The 21,507-nt window shown below is 41.9% G+C and overlaps 1 protein-coding gene across 3 annotated transcripts in view; it reads right to left on the bottom strand.

Annotated features, from left to right (window-relative positions):
• znf438 (zinc finger protein 438) overlaps positions 1–21,507 on the bottom strand; it is a 44,456-nt gene that overhangs the window by 9,436 nt on the left and 13,513 nt on the right. Inside the window, exons 2-3 of one of the 3 annotated variants that reach the window (XM_053412988.1) lie at positions 7,471–7,567; positions 4,661–4,762 (exon numbers count right to left, since the gene is read on the bottom strand). The gene's annotated coding sequence lies outside the window, so the exon portion shown is untranslated. The remainder of the gene's footprint in view (positions 1–4,660; positions 4,763–7,470; positions 7,568–21,507) is intronic. The other 2 variants (XM_053412987.1, XM_053412989.1) reach the window with 2 other exon arrangements.

Below are 21,507 nucleotides of genomic sequence, written 5' to 3'. Positions count from 1 at the left end.
AGAAAGGTGATAAAAAAAATTACAAATAAAACAAAAGCAGCATCTCATGGATCCTGCAGTCCAAGAGGAAATGAGATCATACTATTTTCTTTCCTCCTGAGTGAACTTAAGAGTTATCTGTGGGCGATTGCTTCTTCCTGCATGCATGCTAACTGCTCATCTTTGCTCTTCAGCCTAAGGTGTATGGCTGTGTGCGTGTATGAGTGTGTGCACGCTCCGAGGAGATGGGGTCTGAAGCGAGGGCGATCATGGGGAAAATGAAATCAGTGTTTGCAGAGGTCCTTGTTTTGTCCCAGAGCTCTGCTGAATAACACACATACAAACACACGGTGATGGGCGGCCTGTTAGTCACCAAACAACAAACAGTGAAAGGTGATGCCAGAGAGACCATTATGGCAACATATGGTATTCATGGCATGCGCACAGACGCACATACAAACGTATGTCATCCACTGTCACCTGAGCAGAATCAATGCAGGGAAGAAATCCATTCCAATTAGGATCCTGCTGCTCTGCCCTGCATGTGGATGTAGATTCATCGATATAGAAATCCCACAACTAACCTGCCATTCCTCTCATAGAATAAGGTGAAATGAGACTCTGGATGTTTGACTTCATTGACTTGCGTCTTACAAATAATCAAATAAACGATCCAATCAAGTTCATTTGTACTTACACTTTTTTCTAGAAATAAATATTTTCTAATCAAGCAGACAACATTCACTGGCTTAAGGATTTCAAAGAGTGGTCACTGGTGAGAATCTGGACACTCAGTAAAAAAAACGAATGCCTTTGAAGGCAGGATGCTGTAAACCCCTGACAACCAATGACCTCTGACCTGATGTCCAACAAGGCCATGCGTCATCCCTGGGAAGTTGTAACGCCTTCAATCATCCGTTCTCATAGATAAACCAAATGAGCATATGAGCGTGCACACGGAGAGACACATGCAAACAGATGACATGGCTGTTGGCTCGCAGCTGAGTGACGTCGACGTGAAGCAGAGGCGACAGCGGTGTGTGTGAGTGTGTAGAGGTGTGTGTTCAAGGTCTCAAGTGTTAACGTGCGCTCCCCCCTCAGGCAGCCAGCACTGTGTTAGCCAACCAGACTTTGCTCAACACTAAACCTTTACCTGACCTTTTCCTCTGCTGTGACATTTGGACCCTTCTGAATAGGTCAAACAGCACTAAAGAGTGGGGGGGGGGGAAATGGAAGGGGGTTGGAGGAGAAAAAGAGGAGAGAGATGATGGCCGTCAAAAGTCAGCAGAAGGATGTGACAGGAGGTATGTTTGGGAACCTATAAGTACACATTTGAAGTAGTGAAAGAAAATCCAAATAGTGCTAAAATTCCAGTCATTCAATTATTAAGCAGGTTTTTACCCATTTAGTTAAGATTGAGTTCTTGCATTTGGCAAAGTAAGATCTTTGGTTGTGAAAAGCCGTAGGCCATCATTCAGTGCAACAGCTCCTGGCAGATTTAAAATGCCATGCTGCTGAATGTGAAAATGTCCAGGCAGATATTTGGCTTAAAAAATGTGCGGTGTCACTGATGTAAGGAAGTTGTTGCAATCAGTTTTTTCTGAGTGACCAACAGGAACAAAGCAGGAAATTATGACATGTTGGCAATATACTACAAAAGCAGATAAGAGACACAAAAACAAAGATACAGGTGGATGTATGACACAAAATGCCGGACATACAAAGTTGTGTCTTTGGGCCAAAGCGGAAGTTGATAAAAATGCTTAAAATAATGACTGAGGATGTGGGACGGACCAGGAAACAAACAATTTATCCCTGTCAACTGGGTCACATTGGTTTAATACCTTTAAGTAAGTGTTGTCACCTCAAAGAAATCAAAAAGCTATTTTTCAAGTCTGTTTGCTACAGGGGGTACACTGTCAATACCAACATTGAGTTTAATCAGAAATACTTAGTGTAACTAACTAGGTTTTACTTCTGCTTTTGTGTGCTTTTCTTGGATTCATTTAGAGAAAACATGTTCTTGGAAAAAGCTATTTTTTCCAGTGTATATTTACTCAAGAAAATCAATAATTATGGAATTTGCACATCGTTGGCCAAACTCTTTCATGCAATTGTTTTTCTGCCTCCACCCAAGTGAAAAAAAATGCAACAACACCATCACTTCTTGTAACTGTCTAGTTTGAAACCAGTAATATGGTTTATGGTTGGTGTCTCATCCCTCATCACATAGGAATGCCTCAACTTTTTTTTAGAAGACAAATAATTTCTGCAAAATAATTATATACAACTGAGCATGAGTTAGACCTGACAAAACAGCATTCTAAGAGATGAAACAATAAGAGGCAGCTTGGTCCGACTGAAGATAAACATTTCAATTCTCTTGAGGCACACACTTGGTGTGTGGCAAGTCGCAATTACATAAGCAAGGGGGGAGGGGGGTTGTGGTGGTATCTTTTCGGAAACAAGGACAAACCTTTGCCTTCAGATGTGGACAGACAACGCTTTGTAGGATAGTTTGTTTGAAGCATAAATCTCAGATGTTTGCCCACAGATGCTTGACATGTGAGGTAGGACTCGGAAAGTAGGACAATGATGCAAGATTAAAGACACAGCCACATCAGGTAGCAGGACCAGAGAACAAAAGGTTAAGCAACTGTAAAAGAAATATATGTGCTCTATAACCTTTATTTAATCAGGTAATCTCTGAATAAAGATGTTCCAACCTGAATTAACAGGAGAGGTAAATAAGCCATTTAAATTTATATCAAGCTCCATTCTCCCATCCTCTCTATTTGTCTGTCATGTATTTATTGTCTCCTCCATCCCTACTGATGTACATGCAGTGACTGTTGTAATACATTAGAGTGATAGACCCACTCCTAAGTTAAAAAACCTGTTTGGAACGCTCACACAGATTTGGGCTATTGGTCCCATCGAGTTCAAGTGATTCCAGTGCAACCTCAACTGGGACACTAAGAAAGCACCTGCATTCCTGGTCCCACCATAATGATCACTCAACGCATTGGGAGAACTCTAATAGGGGCCCTGGAAGGAAGGAAGGGAGGAAGCTGCCAGTTTGCTAATTTTAGGCACTCTTCATCTCAGATGAAACGCTGGAAAAGGCAGAGAAGAGGTGTAGAGAGGCGGGAAAGCTCTCCGTCTCTCACTTTCTCAACTTTCTGCATCATGTCTGTCTAACTATCATTACCTCTGCATCTGCTATGAGAGAGTCTCATAGTTCTTTGATTCTCTCAATCATTTCCCCCTCTCCTCCTATTCCCCGGCTTTCTCTGTCTCTTTCTCCCTTTTTCCCCGACTCTCTCTTTCATTCCCACCTCCCTCCCCTTCTGTCGGTACCTGAGTAAATAAAGTGTTGTGTGGGATGCTAATTAGAGCAGGTTCAGGGACGTGATGAGCCCAGAGACAGATAAACAGCAAGGTGGGGAGGAGAAGAAATGATACGGAGGGGGTAGGGGTGGGGGTGGAGGAAACCCACCCCAAGGGCAACACAACACAGACACAAACACATCAGCTTAGCAGTGAAGGACAGACAAGAGTGTTTTTGGCTTTCTACCCAACTGAGGGCGGCTTTGAATCGAAGGGCGGTAGAAAGGTAGCAGGATTTGAAAGGGCTGCGATGAAGTGAAAGGCATTAGCCGAGCAAGGGGCACGTGGTAGAGCTTCAGCCAAGATAAGGGTAGAGAGAACGTCATGCAAACTTCCTTAATGATAGCTGCTCCTAGAGACCCAGTGTGAGATCAAAAGAATATGCAGATTAACCCATCAGTTCTCCTGTTGAGGTGAGCCTGGGCTTCTAAAAGCAGGTCAATGCAAGGCAGCTTTTTCTTATTTAACATAAGATGGCCCTTCTGGGGGGAATAAGCTGCTAGGTATGCAGGTGAGAAGGTAATGTTACAAAGGAGAGATGAACACAAACAAGTATGCTTGCACTTGCTTTAACTTATTTAGGTCTACACAGTCAAGCGGAAATAAACCTCTGCATTAGCGACATTATACTGTGGGTGATACGGCAACAGATTTACAGATGTGCTTCCATTCAGCAACAACTTGATCTGTAACCCAGGACTGTTTAATAATGCTACAAAACTTTGAAACAATCCTCTTTCCTTACTTCTAGATCTGTGTTGTATATGGCACAACTCATTTGGCGTCATCTTCACAAATTTGAAAGTTATTACAAATACTGGACTTTTTCAATGTCTTGCTAGCATTGTTGAAATTGGAAGTACAATATCACAAGACTACTGCTCCAGTGATCATCTTCATATATCCATCCATCCATCCATTATTCCGTCCCTCCAACCATTAGGTATATTGCTTATCCTTTGAGGGACACTAGGTGCCAAACTCAGCTAACATTGGCCCATCATGCACAAAACTAACACAAAGATTAAATGTCCTTGACTGAGAATAAATAATGAGCATTAATATATCATAAATTATGTAGGATTTCAATGTCTTAGTTATTGGGATATTTTTTTTCTAATGCACCTGAAAATGCAAATAAAAAAAAAAAAGAGATTTTGAATCCTTATTTGGACATTGATTACCATAGCATTGGTCAAAGCTTCAATGTATTTGAGTCAGCCCTAGTTTCAGATGTATTCAAGGTGACAGCAGTTTGTGCATCATCTAACAAATTTCCTTTCAGGCTTACCTTGAACATAGTCTTGCATGTTAGTCTGTACATGTCTTACACAGTCCTATCTCCTCAGTGCTGGGGAATGATTGGTCTGGTTACACCCATTAACCTTCTGTTCTAGGTGAAAAAAAAACACAGGCTTGTTTGCATCTCTTCAACCAATCACAATCGCCGTAGCCAGGGCTAAGCCCAAGACACAGCGTCAGTGTGCCTGCAAAAATAGTGTAGGGTTGTTGTTTGTCACAGCAAAGGAAATTTGAAAACAGCAACAAGCCAGAAGTGGAAGTGGAGGAGAATGATATCTAAAAAAGACACCCAGTGGTCGGCAGGCTTATACCCACAATCCATATCCAGTGAGTCAGACTACCTTGAACATCACATACAGGATACTGCTTAGGCTGGTACAACCCACAACCACCAATCACAATCTGCATTACAACCTACTTCTTCTGTAAAACACCTGGAACTGAATTTTAGAATCCCCTGTGGAGCAAATTATGTTTAGTTCCCGCACTGAACACAGGGTTTTTCTGACACCTGTCATACGAAAGACTTGACTTCCGTTTGAAAGCAAAAACCAAGTTTACCCTGGTGTATTTCAAGGGCGGCTTTGCAACATTTCTGAGCTACAGGGTTGTATCTCCTAATCTTACAAGCTGGATCTCAGCTAAGAAAACTAAAATGTCTGCCTCAAGGTCGTACGCCTCCGTAAATCCGACAAATTGCAGCTTACATTCACGTCTGTCCGGATTAATGATTTATGTTGTGAATTTATTAAAAGTTCCCAAGCATATGTTTTCATAATGTGTATGAATGCTTCAGTTAAAACCAAAAATATGTTTCAGTCCCAGCGTCCTTGACCTTTGGCCAGAAAATTCTTATGAGTTTGTTCAAGTGCACGTTTGTGCCCGATGTAAAGAAATTTTTTCAAGGATTTACCACAATATTAAATCCAGTCTTTTTGAAAATAATTTTGAGCAATTTTTTCTTTATTAATAGGACAGTACAAGTGTGAACTGGGGAGAAAGAATAGGGCTCTCCAGGAGAACTTGAGGCTCTGTATGCCACATGCATGTTCGCTCACCTGATAGCGCCAGATAGAGCCTTTGGAGTTCTGTGTCATTTGAATGGTCAGCATTAAGATATCTGAACCTGCAAGTGCTTCTACTTTGCTTATGAAAATGTGGCTTACAATTGATTCAAAACATTCTGAAAAAAGTCCTCCTATAGACTTTTTTTGAAAATCCAGTTTTTGACCTCTATATGGTTATGTTTATCTATAATTATATATGTATATTCCTAAAGAGCTTCAGCACCACTCCAGTGAAGTGGCTCAATGGGCAACAATGTGTCAAACAGCTCCCACAGGTGACTCCAGAGGTCAATCAGAGTGCAAAACATGGCCTTACTGAATGAAAATGTGAAAGCTCAATCACCCTTTTCCTGCTAAATTAAGTCTCCAAAAGAGGAATTGTTTCATTTAATGCACGTCTCATTCCTAAAGATTTGGAAAGAGGTGAATTCTTCCTGTCATTCAGTCTCTAATTCTGTCGAGATTCCATAAATCGAGCATCAGCTAAGGTTTCTTTGTTGAGTTATTAAAAGCATGGGACACGCTGTCTAGCAGGATCAAAGCTAGTGTTGGACTGTAAAGATCACTGATGCTGCTCTTAAATTAAACAGACGTGAGCGCTGTTCACTCTAATGGGGGGATCTGGCTCCACTGGGAGAGAGGGTGAGGAGAGGCAATGGATCAGGTAAAACAGAGGAAGCCCCAAAAAATGGTTTTATGGATTGTTGCAACTCACTAACCAGGACACAATGCTAACAGATCATGTAAACACTGCCTTTAGTGTTTACTCAGAGATGTTTCGTGATTAAAAGACATCTTATGATCCCAGATTACGGCCAGATTGGTAATGACAGGTGCTGGGGGAACCTTGCCATTATAAGGACTGGCATACATAAGCTTTTAATCTCATGTTAAGTCCAGCACAAACACTGATGGAGAGACAGAAGGGGGAGAGTGGAAGGTAGAGAGCATCACGATATATCTAAGAGATTGCGGAGGAAAGGGGAAATGGAGGGAAATGTGATGGCTGGATAGATGAGCTATTTTTATAATGAGGTCAGTGTGAGCTCTGGGATTTTATTCTCCTGGGACACGCACACACACATACACACACACAGAGAGAAACTGTGGCGATGTATTGCTCCTGCTGGGTGGTACTACCTCTGTCCACAGGATGATGAGGAGGAGGAGAGAGAGGAAGACAAAGTGGGGTCATTCATGCAATGATGTCAGGGAGTGGATTTTAAGGGATTTATGTGATATAACCCGATTGGTCTGACCCTTATTTTCTGGGTCTGTAAAAACAAAGGGACTGACTCTTAATTATTAACGAAGACCTTTATAGAAAAAGGAGCCACAGAACAGTCCCATGACTCCCACTGACCCTAACACTGTGAAATTTGCAACCACAGAAAACACTGTTGCTGTTTTTTTGCAGACACAAGATGTTTTATCAACTTCCCTCAGGTTACACCTTTTGTTTTTATTCTGTAAATCTTGTCTTCTTTCTTGCTCTTACAATGCACTTGAAAGTTACTATTTTTCATCATATTACTATATGTTAAATCTTGCATCTTTTAGTGATTTTCTGGCTTCAATTGATAAAAAACATGTTTTTATTGTGTAAAACATCCACGTAAAACATTTATTTTTTATTTTATTATCTGTAAATGTTCTTCTGCTGCTGCATTGGCTCAATAAAGTTTACTTTTATATCTTAAGACTACTGATGACAAAACTACAAAGTCTTTACCAACTTGATGATTGTTCCTCCTCAGCTGCTCCCTCGCTCCTCCTCTTCCTGGGTGGTGCCCGGGTTGTGGTCCTGCCCCCCCCTCTCCACACTCCCCCTGTAGAGAATAAATTGTGGGGAAAAATTAAGACAAGCACCAACAATCACAGACAAACAAAGGAGGTGGGTACTTGTGACTCAAGCTGTCAAGTAAAGTTACATTTTGTCATGGTCATGGTGAAAAATGCCATTATAAAAACATAAAAAATATAAAATAATATTTTCTAGTTCATGTTTCCTTAGAAATTTATGATTTTTAAACCATATTTCTTTTAATAAATTAAACTTTATGTATAACTATGATTCTTATCCCACTCTGTGTAAAAAATAGTGTATTTTTTTCCTGTTTATTCAAAGGGGGATAACCAATCATTCATTCCATAAATTCCAGGAAGCATTTAGAGACAGTTGAGGCAGTGGGGGTCTATCATGTGATCTGTCTGATTCAAGTTATAAAGAGTCTAATCGTGCAACAGCAAAGTACATTGAGTAGCAACATTATTTGTACACTAGCACGGTCTGTTTCACAAGCACACACACAGACCATCTATAAACTCTGACTCTCGTGTCCCCCCCCCATGCTCTCTCTAAATGCCTGTCGCTTTGGCCCTCCATTAAGCCAAGCGAGCGCTCGTTTAGCCAACAGTGTCTCGGCAGTTGGGGACGCGGGCTGCCCACTCAGTCAGATCCAGCCATATTAAATAAATGAGGAGCGCTCCTCTGTGTAAATTATTCATTTAACATGCCTTATCCTCTTCCAACAACCTTGTTAGAGCAGCTCAGGAGTGGAGAGGGGCCGAGCGTGGGGGGCAAGGGAGGGAAAGGAGAGGGAAAGAGGCAGACACCGTGGCTCATGTGCGACTCAGCAGAACCTGTGGTGCATCTCTAAGCTCTCTGGCGTTCAGTCGTAAGGGGGCTAATTCGCCCTGACACCTCCTTTGTTTCAGGCGGAAAAGAGCTGCATACACACAGCGACGCATTTGCTCACATGTGCCCGCACACACAAACTTGAGCACACACTGACACGCACAAACTTCGAGAGAAAGAGCACAAGAAAGGAATTTTTAGTGCATATTCATAGAATAATCACTCTGGTTTTCTGGATAAATTATTGAAAAATGGGGGAGCAGGACACGCAATGCTGGAATGCAGGAGCTGTTTGTGCTGCCTGAACTAAAATCAGACAACACAGCTCTCTAAACAAGCTGACTGTAATGAGCCAGGATGGGGACAGATAGAGAAAACGCTTACTGTAAACAAAACCACTGTTCAGGATGTTAACCTTGAGGACAAATGAACATAGCAACTAACATTAATACAGCCTACTCTATGACACAACTGAAAAAAGATATTCAGGCCCCTTGCTTACTGAACGTCATTTTGTGGTATATTTTGTTTGAACATTTCAATCTACACAATAACCAAAAATTGCAATTAAAAACATGTTTTCTGAAACTTGTAATTAATTGCAATTTTTGGTGAAACTAAAATCTCAAACTAAAATCTCTCATTTACAAAAGTGTCAAGACATCAAATTGTGGTCGGGTGCTTCGTGTTTGGTTTACTTATCCTTGAGATGTGTCTAGTACCTGATTGGACAGTGACACCTTTGGCCAATTAATTTGATTGGACATAGTTTAGAAAGACACACACGCAGACACATACTTCCGTGTCTAAAAATGTCCCGAAATTAACACTGCAAGTCAAGGCACACAAAATCCATGGATCCTCTGTACATCTCTTAATAAGAACTTTGTGGAGGCAAAGATCAGGGCAAAGGTGCACACCATTATTTAAAGCTCCAAGTGTGACACAAGTTTTAACTTCATGGGCAAAACTCAAAAGAAATACGTCAATATCAGGCACTGCGCATCACCTGGTATGATCCCCACAGTGGAGCATGAGGCTATGAGGTGCTTTCTGGCGACATAAAGATCCTTGGAGAAAACCTGCTCGAGTGCACGCGACCCATGCATGCAGCCAAGACAACACTGGCGTGGCTTCAGAACAAGTCTTCGACTGCCGTTGTATGGCCCAGCCACAGCCCATAGTTAAACCTGACAGAACATCTGTCTCTAAGGACTATTGAGATTTCGGTTCCACACGCAAGACTGCAGACAAGAGAGTGGAAGAAGTTCTCGCAGTTGAGAGAACAGTTGCAGTTGAAACTGTGAAATTTGGGATGTATGTGTGGACGGTAAAAACTTACTGGACAATAGAGTGACAGTGCGAGAGAGACAGAGTGGACACGAAGCAAGAAACACTGCAGACAGGTCCCCTAGGAATCAACGGTTCAAAACACTAACTTAGAGATATTTTATGTTATTATGTGAGGTACATTTATTTTTTGGTTGATCATGAAACTGGGGTAAGACAAAAAGATTATAGTGGGTTGCCTCAGTCTAGCTAATTAAAGGAAACACTGTTTCAAAACAATACGTCCAATTGGTGAATGGATCTAATTTTCTGAAAGTGAAACAGGGTGCACGATAACTAAATTATTTGGGAGATGTGCATATACATAAGAACTTTGTTTAAATATTGAAAAACCCATAGAGGTAGAGACCTTTAATTTTCAACTGTTTCAAGTTTTAAGTCAGAAACAAAAGTACATTACAATTTGGTTCCTTTGTCTCCATAACCACACTTGAGAGCTCAGGGCTACTTCAATTTCGCTCTGACTGCAAGTTTACCCTAAAATTTCCAAATACAAGTCAAGTAGCCAACACACCAGCGAACCTGACTCGAAATTTCAACAGTGAATTTAAACATAGTCCCAGGATCGACCAGGCACAGAAGGAACTCGCCTCTTCTCCCTGTCTTAGTCCACTGTTCAGCCACAGAGCGGGAGGTTGTTATGTCAACTCTGACAGTGCTCATTACCGGCCTCTACACTTGGAATTGGACTTAACAGGCTTTGGCCCAGGCAGAGCCCAGCTAGACACGACTGATACAATAGGATCAGTGTACGTGTGTGTGTGTGTGTGTGTGCGCGCGCGCGCATGCACGCACGCACATGTGCTGAGAGTTAATCACAAAACACTCTTTCATTGCTAAGTCACACTTCAAGGCCACTGTACATTAGAGAAGCACTGCTACACAATGTACAATGACATGTGCTGCTTCTTTTCATTTGAACTCACAAACTCCCTGATAGGAGGCCTGATCAATCCTCTAATTATTCTTCTAATTAAGCATTTCTCAGTAGAATTATATCACGGAACACATGTGTCAGCACATTAGACGTCACTGTGACCTAAATGATAAAGACGCAGACACTTAACTGTAATTAGAACAGAACATTAAATTAAGCAATAACATCAGTGTAAGCAGCATTACTCTCATATCGTTATATGATTTTTGCATGTGAGCATACGCAACCACACACAGTATAAGTATAGACACAATTAGTTGTTTTTACAATGGGGGCATCTCAAGGAACAGGCTCAAACATGTTAATATTTACAGGTTGCAGATTCACTGTAAGGGGGACTTGTGGTTATTATCGTACCAGTTCTACACACTATTTCAGTGCCTGTTCTAAACCTGCCTGTTTGGAAGAGTCTGTTTACTTGGCCTGTGGTAATGCTGGTTGCAGCTTTCTTTCTGAAACCGTTAAAGCGACCTGGAGTCATTGAGCCGTGACAAGTAAAGACTGGCAGCTGGATGCAGTCCGCAGAAAACTGAAGTCGTGTCACTAACCTCTCCCACCTATAGGAAAGGAAAGCAATAGCAGCAATTGTGTTAGTGGTTTATCAGATAATAACTAAAGGCGGTATTTTAATGCTGTCTACTACTATCTAATATTGAAGCTACTGACGTAGCTTACGGCTGTTTAACAGTTTCTTCTTCCCGCAAAGTGAGGTTCAATTTATCCCACCTCCGACCTTGTGACGTGGCTGGGCTCAGAAACACAGCCATGTCAGCAGGTTGTTACAAAACTGTCTTCACTGCGTTAACTGATGTCAGAGATGTACACATGAAGAATACAACATTTGTAATCTTCTTGTTCACCACAGTTCTGTCTGACTAACCAGGTAGTTAATCAATCTGGGGGCCTGGTCTGATGGAATAGTCTACAACAAAGGTCTAAAAGTTATGAACATTGAGACATTTATAGGCCTGTATCTAAAAATAATCTTGAGACTATTTTTACGATTGGTCTATGAATTGTCAAAATAAAGGGGAAAAAAGAGAATTGCTTTTGTTTTGTCATATGGTGTAGATATGCAGAAAGAACAGAAGCTGTTGGAGGTGATGTAATGAATTGATTAAGGAGTTTTGTGTCCTTGTCAAGCCACTCAGAGGCACACATTATCTTCTCACACAGCTTCTCTCTTTTCTTTGTTGCATTGATTTGCAGGAAGGTAACTTTTGTTGAACGTTAATTAGCACCGACCCCAACATAAGCTGCTCCTTTTCAGTTGCCATTGTTTTACGTACAGTGGCATAGTAACCTCACGGCCAACTAGCATGTTGGACTGCAGTGCAACAGACACACCAGAACACAAATGCTCCCAACACCATAGACTACCAGTGTAGGGAATTAAGGATAGATAATGGCTGTCCCCGAGCCACAAACTACTTTGCATCGATTCTATGTAGTAAGCATTAACAACTTTGATTAACAGTCCGAACCCCAACGTTACTCAGTTGTCTATTTCATATGAAAAAGGGAAGCACATATGCGTCTATGAACTGTCAAATTCCTCTACATATTTGACAGTTCATAAGAGACTGGCCATGGCTGAGCTGTAACTTGACACTGTAAAGTTGCTTTCAGAAGTGTTTTTACAAAAAAAAAAAAAAAAGTTACACCAAGCCGTCTCTAGTTTCTCTCAGGCCAGTAACATGCCTGCCAATGTCAGCGATTACACTGGTGATTAAGGTTTTGCACTTCAAATGAGCCCCATGTTTACACAGGCCCTGATATGGGGCATGGGATAAAGAGCAGGTAGAGCTCTGTTTGTGTCGGTGTGCATGTGTTTGCCTGGATAGAGGCATGAATGTCATTACGCCCCGGCTCTGTGGACATACAATCATATTGCCACACTGAATGTTGTTTTGCATATTACAGCTGCTTCCCCCTCACAATCTTACTCCTCCTCCACCTACATATGCCTATATAAACCACACTGTGTTGCGCTGACATATGTTGTTTTACATTTGAAATGATTATAGCTCATAGGCAGAGGTGGAAGGGAGAATACATTTATTTCCTTAAGGATTATTTCAGAACTGGCTTCAGTGGTTTTGCACAGGCACTGGAAAAACACATCACCAAAACTTTCTTTAAGTCATACTTCTATGTCAGGATTTTTATGTTTTTTTACTCATGCTACATTCTGACGTTTCTACTGTATATCGGTATATTTAAAACTGGGCACAGCTAAACTTCTCTACTTCATAAACACGCAGTTTTTTCTATATTTTTAAAGCAGAAAGAGATGGACAAAAGTGTGAGGTGTCCCACAGCTGCAGCACTGGAACCTAAATTAGCCCGGACCACATGAAAAGCTGTCGTCTCTATTCCAGGCCGGGGCGGGAAAATTACAGACCTGCTCTCTCTACTCTAGCATTAAACCTCAATTAGTGCAGAACTACACCAATGATGTCATCACAGAAGGACCCAAAAGCCCTGGAAATGAGGAGTACTTTGCTTTTCGGGGACAGACCCTCACAACTGAGCCTCCTCAAACCTTTCAGGTCCTCCTTGAGCAACTCCGCAGCTGGGGATAGTTGTTGGCTAAGTCGGACTGGCAAGAAATATAGGTGGTGCTCTTTTGATATTGTCTGGACATACAAAAGCACAAAAACCTGTAGGTCGGTTTGGCTGAATTTACCAGGAATTTTAATCCTTAGTCGTGACTTGAGTTTTCCCGAGAGTAAAGAGGTCAGTGAGGTGGGACTAGAAAAACTCCTGTGTGACCTCCAGTGACCTGGCAGGAGACAGAGGAGAAGGGAGAGGAGGAGGATGGTGACAAGACCTGGCTCCTGTCCAAACACTGATAGTGTTTCTATTGTCCATTCCTCAGCAAACTGCTTACATTACACAACAAACTCTAATACCCATATGCTAAGAAATTTAGGTCTGACCATTTTAAGGACATGCTAAATTAGGGCATCCATTCTATTAGGGGTAACAGCTGTGCATCAAGGTTTGATATCATCATGGTACAGACCACAGTACTGCCAAGTATCAAATAGTAGTCATTCAAGGCTTAGGGACGTAATGTTCAACCCACAACCAATTTTCATCTGAGAGTAGAGAGAAAACCAAGGGAGAAGTGTAGGGTAGGAGGTTCGGCAGATGAGACACAATAGTCAGTGATTAAGCTTGTTGCCAACAGAGTGAAAGAGTCCAATGAGGCAGCATGAGCAAACAATGGTGTGAGCAGGGTATCAATTAATCTGCTGAACAGGAAGGAGTTACAATTTGTGATGTCTTTGACTGTTTAACCTGCAGTCAACTCTCAGTCTCATCTTCACTTACACCCCTCTGATATCAGTGTTCCACTTCTTCCTAAATTTCAAATGTGTAAATCACACTGCATGGAGGTCATGAAACAACATGGTGCCAGCGACTGCTCTACTAATAAAATGTAGTCAGCGGCTTGCATGCTTGAAACCTTTGCTCTGGTGTCTTGAGGTTTGCTAGTACATAATATGATTAGCCAGTGGATTTTTTTTGACTGATGAATCCAAAAGTGAATTTTGGACCCTGCAACCAGCCCCTCCCTCTTTTTATCAATGGTAACAGCTGAGCAGTATATCCTGTCACATCGATGTTAATAATTTCTTGTTTTTTGCCTTTCACAGTTATAAAAGAGAATTGATAAAATTTGTAACATTACTGGCTATTTTTATAGAGGTATAAAGTAATAAAATATAACTGAAATCCAAGTTAACTCTTGGCTTGTTTCAAACCTCTCTCTTCCTATGACTGCTCAGGTTTCTTACCCCAATAATAGCTGAAAGTATTTAAACAAGACCCATGATTGTAATAAATTGGAATTATCCATTAACAGTGCTCTGTTTCCAACAAAAACAACCTTGAACTCAACCCTCCCTTGTTATTGTAGTTCAAACCAGTCCTCCTTTCTGCAGGATGATGCCTCCTTTATGTCGTACAAAGGAACGAGCAACTTCAACACAGCTCAGCATGGGAACGCTTGCGGGCACCACCTTGTACCTTTTCTCCTCATTGTAACAGAAAGAGCCATTCCCCACAACGTGTGAATTATGCATCGCAGCTCAGAGCAGCTTCTCATCAGTTGTTAGAGCAAGCTGCCGGAGGAACACAAGTCCTTTTCGGTTTACCTCCACCTGAAGAGACGTCCGCTCACCCATCTTCAAAGGGAAGTCAATCACGCCATAGATTGTGAGTACCACCCAGTGGGTTTAAAAAAAAAACTTTCACTTGGTTTCTCACAGGTGCAATGAAAAGAGGATGGGGCCCACATTTTTGAGAAAGTGGAACAGATTTTTAGAGCCAAGCTCTGACAAAAACTTTGAGTGGGGGTGGGGGCGGTGAGAAGGGTGGTTGAGATCAAAAGCCTGCAAGTTCCTGGCGAGCGGACCCAATCAGCCGAGAGGGCCAAGGAGAGGAGGAGAGACAAGCGCTTCCCTTTTAAATTGATCCCACTGAGACCCTCAAGGTTCCCCTCGCAGGACTCCCAGAAAAGCGATGAAAATCTCGCCCTGTGGATCTGACAAGGAACTGGGAGGGGAGAAGGCAAAGAAGAAAGACGGTTTCGGAGGGAGAGACACAGAAAGAACAGAGAGAAGCTGGGGGGAGAGCAGCCAGTTGAGGCAGATCAAGGGGAGACAAGGGAGAGAGGAAGGGTGGGCTTGTTCTCCGAGGGTGAATCCAGGCATCTTTGTGTGCCAGCAAAGAGCCATAGCGGGGACGACTGGTGCTATCAGCTATCAAACCCGCGATACACGTCTGGTGAGGAGCTCAACCAATAAGCTATGGGTGTATCTTTATCCTACCCAGGTCCTGGCAGCTGAAACGTTGGATCATTTCATGCTGGCCTGAGATTAGACGATGGACGTGGCCAGTGTCTTTATCCACAGCATGTTAGGGCCTCAAAGGAACAAGCACTATCAGAGCAACCCAGAGACCTTATAGCCTGCCAGGTACACCGCAGACCTGCCCAGTCGCCAACCGGAACACAAACACAAACACAAGCACACACACACACTATAAGATGGTGTGTGAGTGGGCGTCCTTTCCAAAACCATGGATGTATTTTACGGTACAATATAAAGTCATTATCACTAGGATTTCACAATCACCAAGGCAGAAAAATCCAACAACACATTCACTTCTATACGGTCAAACATCATGACTAAAGCCTCATGAAAAAATATTCAATAAGTGGCATCCAATAAATACATTCATTTCACATTTACTATAGGGGCATTAACATTAGAAACTCTACAACTTTCCCAAAACTAGTATCAAGACCAAAACATTTGTAAAAAAATATTTTGTTGATGATTTTCTTGTCAGAATAATACACTTCTTGGTTTCAGTTGACCTGTGACAACCAAATAAAGGCAACATTGCTGAAATACATGCAAATTATTTTGTGTGCAGAAAATGTCCTGCAAACATTCTCGCATTTAAGCGAAAGGACCTCTATAAAATAAGCATTCTGGAAAGTCTGACTATTTTTTCTGACTGGAGAAGACTTGATATGACATATTTCACGAATTCAATTATAAAAGAGAGGCCATGGTTTTCTGGCATCCAGCATTAACACTTTTTCAAAGGAAGAGATTAGAAAGTCAAAGGTCATGGCGGTCTTTACCAGGTAGTCAATGCAGGCCCTTACTGCGAAATAACTGGCATAAAAAGGTTTAAATATAGGGAGAGCTACATGCGTTTTCTCCCCTGCAAGGTATTTAATAGTGTTTCAGTTGCAAACAACAAAAGTTAAAGCTGAAAAGAGAAGTTCAGTTTCTGTCTCTCTCTCTCTCCTCTATACAGCTTACTACCACCACCATCATCATCTCTGTCGATTTCAGAAGACTTTTACAGCCGGGCCACACTGGCTGCATGACGGCTGCTCGGTGGATCAGTTGTGTGTCGCTGTATTCACACAGGGAGAGTGCCTGCTGTGTGCCTGCAGTGGAGCTGCTTCATGAGGTTTCTGGTAAGATCATTGCATTTCCTCGAATAAAAGTACGGCTATACGAAAAAATGCAAGTGGGGACATTATGGTATGAAGCCGCATATCCTCCAGTCCTGCAGTAACAATAAAAACCTTGTTACAACAAATAAAGGAATTCAGTCAACAGAAACACAAGAGTTTGAAATACTTATGTTTGTGACATATTCAACAGATAAACATTGAAACTTTGGTGAAAGATCATTTTTATTGTGTATTTTGCTGCGAGTCATGCACGGTAGGCAAGACCTCGAATCTCAAGAAGAGCGGCTGACGCTGCTGAGCCATCCAACCATCCAACAAGCGCTTCTGTCAGGGTATTCTGACGTATTATGAAAAGATGTATTACATCAAGATTACTAAGACCCATAGCGTTTAGAGTGAGATTGAGGAAGCAGTTGGATTCAGCCAGCAGGAGGCTACACAAGCCTTTTAGATAGGACATGGGGAAGTAACACTTTTGGGGCTGGATAAGAGGATGAGGTAGGTATGAGGTGAAGTCAGAGGGAGCAGCTGCATTAAAAACAGCAGATTTATGATCCAAATGACTGGATATTAAAAGTAGTGGATGAACAACATATTTGATGACATCCTCTGTTAGCAGCCCTACTTACAGATTACAGTAAACCAACCTATAGCTTTTGTGGATAGTGTGCTGAGCATGAATAACTTAAAGCCTCATAAATAAGCAGATCTCTACTAATATCATTAACCTAGCCCTGGGACTGACAGGCCCCCTTGTCCCCCTGCACTACCTCCATCAACTGACCTCCTCATCCAATGCCAAATATCCTGAAAACACATAACTATTCAACATCAATATTTTTGACATTTCATTCAGCTGACTCCCCAGACAGAGCCATTTCTTTAATTAGCTGAATAAAAATTGGCAGGGGAGGCAAATTCAAAGTTACGTGATCGGGCCTCAGTTGCCACAGGTAACCTTTTTGGAGGGACTTGGTGTGTCAAATTGATTGCTATGAGCGCAGAGTCATCATGAGTACTAATTTTCAGAAGCATTGCACAGCAAGGCAGGGGAAATAAGAGGCTCTACTTATAACAGAGGGAAACAGGAAAAGAGGGATTAGCTTGTCATTAGAATAAAGAGCGCAGAAGAAGAATCAATTTCAGGGTTTAAAAAGCTGACAGGCACAGTTCACTTATTCTCTCTCTCCCTCCCTCCCTGCCGTTGGCTCTGAGCTCACCTTTTGATTAACCAGTCTGCAACCTACAAGAAATTGAGGTTAGATTTTTGAGAAGCCAAGCTCGGATTTCCACCTTCAGGATAACTCTTTTATGTCTTGACTAATTAGGATCCATTCAAACACAACAGTTTGAATGATCAAGACATATCCTCACAACAGTTAAGGCTGATAATAGCTCTTGAAAAAATCCTATGGAAAATTTCTGATAAAAGAAACTGTGAGTAATGAACAGTCCCGATGTCCTGTTATTCTTCAGATCAGATTGTCTGAACTGCCTCCGTATGCACTATTCAATACTTGATTCTCCCCATCAAAGTAACCTGAAGAACCTAACAATCAAACAGCCAATTAATCCTAGCAAGCCCATCATCATTATGATCACAAAATCTGTGACATGATGCACATTGTTTCCAGATTTAGCTTCTACATAATGTTTTTTAAAACCAGACAAAAAAGGTATGGACAACAACACAATTCCTGTGCCAGTATTCTGTTCTAAATGGGCTAGGGCGGCATCAGGATTACACCTCAGTGCAGCTGTGATTCATATTATGAATAAATATCTCATTACACCCACCCTGCCTACTAAATACCCACAATTTAGTCAACATGGTTAGATTATGTCCACAAAGGCTAAAGAAAAGCAGTATGCCCATGTCTGTGCCAGATGTGGATGATGGTGTCAGCATCCTGTTACATTCTGATCAAGTGTATAACACCATTCTGCTGCAAATGTGTTCGCTTTCAGTAATAGCCTATTCAATTGTTCTATCCTATCATTCTCATAATTGTCAGTCCACCTGACCTCTCTCTAGGTATGCATGATGAAAAAATGCCTAGAACAAAAACTCTTGCAGCATGCCTTGGCAAACTAGACCAAGAAACAGAAGATTGGGGATGATTAAAAGGCAGAGGCAACCCAACCTGTTCTTCCTACCATCTCCTCTCCACAACCCCCTGCCGACCCAGGCCGTCGTGTGACCCCTGTATACCCGGGGGAAAGACTCCAGGAGAGGAACCACACAGGAAATGGCGAAAAAAAAGTACCACAAACTGAACTTTTCTACCAATGCCACTGCACAGCAAAGATAAGCCTAGAGCAGTGGAGGCACTGGTGCATTGCTATGCTAGCTGAAGGAGGGACTAGTGGAGGGATTCACCATTGACAATTGATTGCTCAAGCAAGCCTCTATACTATTGCAAGGAGACTCCGAAGACAACCTTGCAGTGCCGCCTGTAGAAGATGCTGTCAAGATTCGTCACATTGCTGATACAGTAACAGGAGAACATATTCAATTAATACACTAAAGCAGACAGCAATACTGGACTCTCCAAGCCAATCCGCTTACAGAACATCTAATAGCATATGAGGAGGAAGCACATTGTGCTAATTTGTCTTGTCTGTTGAGCACTCTGACAGCCCCATTGATGCAGACATCTCTTTAACATGAGGTTAGTGGGTGTTTGGCCTCCCCTCTCGTCGTTTGTGAGCTGCAGAGCCTGGAAATGATTAGGCCTGGGAGGGCAATTAGCCTGTGCATCGCTGGGCTAAATATAGTCCAGCTTGGCCCAGCTCTGCTCCTGGGTCATATCCACTGCACAGCCTCCACACAGGCATGCTAGCTCAATCTGGATCCCGTTTGTTTGATGACTGATGCGAAGGCTGTGCTGACTCAGATGTGATAACATAACTCAGCCGTCGATCAGGTGTCTCGGGAGGAAAGGAAGTGAGTGGGAAGGAGTCATGGAAGGAAAAATAGAGGGATGGTGTTTGACAGGGAAGCACATCTTAACCTCGATAACCAACAAATATGAGTCGGAGAGGCATGTTCCTCAAGTTAACTCATATTTATTTATTCCGTCACACTTTAAATGTGTCTACACACTGTGGCCTTTTTTTTTATTACATCAAACCTTCAGCTTGAATTCAGCCTTATTGCACAAGAAATACTGTTTGAAATGAACCATGGTTGGGAAAACATGCTTTCCCACAGCCTTACAACAACTAGACGGAATGCAAAGAAAGAATGCTTTCCCATCACACAGCTGCCTGCCCCTCCAGTCCCCGTATCTCCCACCCCCTGTGAGAAAAAAAGATTGTGCAGATTTTATCCTTAAAAAACAGGAGGTTCGCCCACTCATTCACCTGGGACGGCTCTTGGACGGTGGAGGCAAGCTAGAAGGTTATAGGAGCCTGGGAATGTTTAACATCAAGAAAGCAATCAGAACATAGCCAGAGCTCTGGGAATTGGACAGGAAACACGGAGAGTAACCCCTTCCTGCCGGAGAGGAAAGAGAGGAGGAAGTGATTTGGATTATGGGGTGTATTTTTTACTGTAACCTGAAAGGAAACCTGTGAGCATTTATAAGTGAACTTGATTTTTACAAGTGCTACATTTAGCAAATTCAAATCAAGACTTTTTTTAAAGACGCTGAAAATAACCAGTTTCACTTCTCTAGTCCACAAAACACTTCTAGAGTCTCGGGGGTAAACTTTGTTAGAGCAGAATCCAATACAATTGAAGTCAATGGTGAGTCCTTCTTCAGTTGTATTAAAACAACAGAAAAACATGTCTCCATACTGCTCCTGTGGTGTCATCCAAGTGACCGCAAGTCATGACATTCATATTCGAGTACAGTTTACCCCTGAAACTCCAGAAGTGTCTTGTGGACTCAAACACTTCACCCATCCCTCCATCAGCACAGTGGTGAGAAGATACTGATCTAGGTTAATTTTTCAGTGAACTATCCCTTTAAGACTCAGGGTTCAGATGAGATACAACAAAAGCACTGAAAAAAGGTAGTGGCCTCAAACTCAACATAGACTCTGCTGCCGTTTCCCCATCACTGACTTGACCCCACATGTCTTTCTGCACAGTATGTAGGCTGAGGTGAAACATAGTGGAAATGTTCTGGCACTACACTGGCTTGAGCACAAATTGCACAAGACAGCTCAGGAAACACAGGTTTGCTTTGTACCCTGAGAAAAGAGAACACTTATCAGCCAGTAGAATCTACTGTTATAAGCCTGCTCATGCACTGTCCTGTGACCAAGCTCGGCAAAAAGAGAGTACTCATACTAACATAAGAAGAAGAAGCATTGCACATGACTAAAACATTGCTATATGTGGTAAACTCTAATAGATTAAAACAAGTCAGATGAGAACTCGGGTCAAGAGTTTGATTTGATGGTTGTAGTAAATTAAATGTAGGTATTTTGCATGTTGTGAGCTTTTTTTATTAGGATAATGGAAGCACAACAGTCAATTTCAGTGTATTTACATACACTTAAGTAATCAGATTACAGTTGGCTTCCTCCAGGATGCCGATTTCATAAAATGTTATGAAAATGAGAAACTTGGGTTGGGCATTAGAGAAACCTCTGTTCCACAATAGATTCCTCCTGGAAAACAAAGATTTCTCTGCCATGCAGAAGAGTAACCACATTTCTAAATGGCTTATTAAAGGCATAGTAACAGTGTCTGTAAAGTGGATGAAGATCATTACAGGTAAGGAACATTACATGTTCTAAATAATTCCACCCAAAGTCTCACTGTGGCCACAATGAGTCGCTCAACGTTAAGCATTTAATATCAGTTAATAAACCAAATCAT

Source organism: Pleuronectes platessa, chromosome 20 (genome assembly GCF_947347685.1).
Source record: "Pleuronectes platessa chromosome 20, fPlePla1.1, whole genome shotgun sequence".
NCBI lineage: Eukaryota > Metazoa > Chordata > Actinopteri > Pleuronectiformes > Pleuronectidae > Pleuronectes > Pleuronectes platessa.
This window is presented reverse-complemented; position numbering and strand designations above follow the sequence as displayed.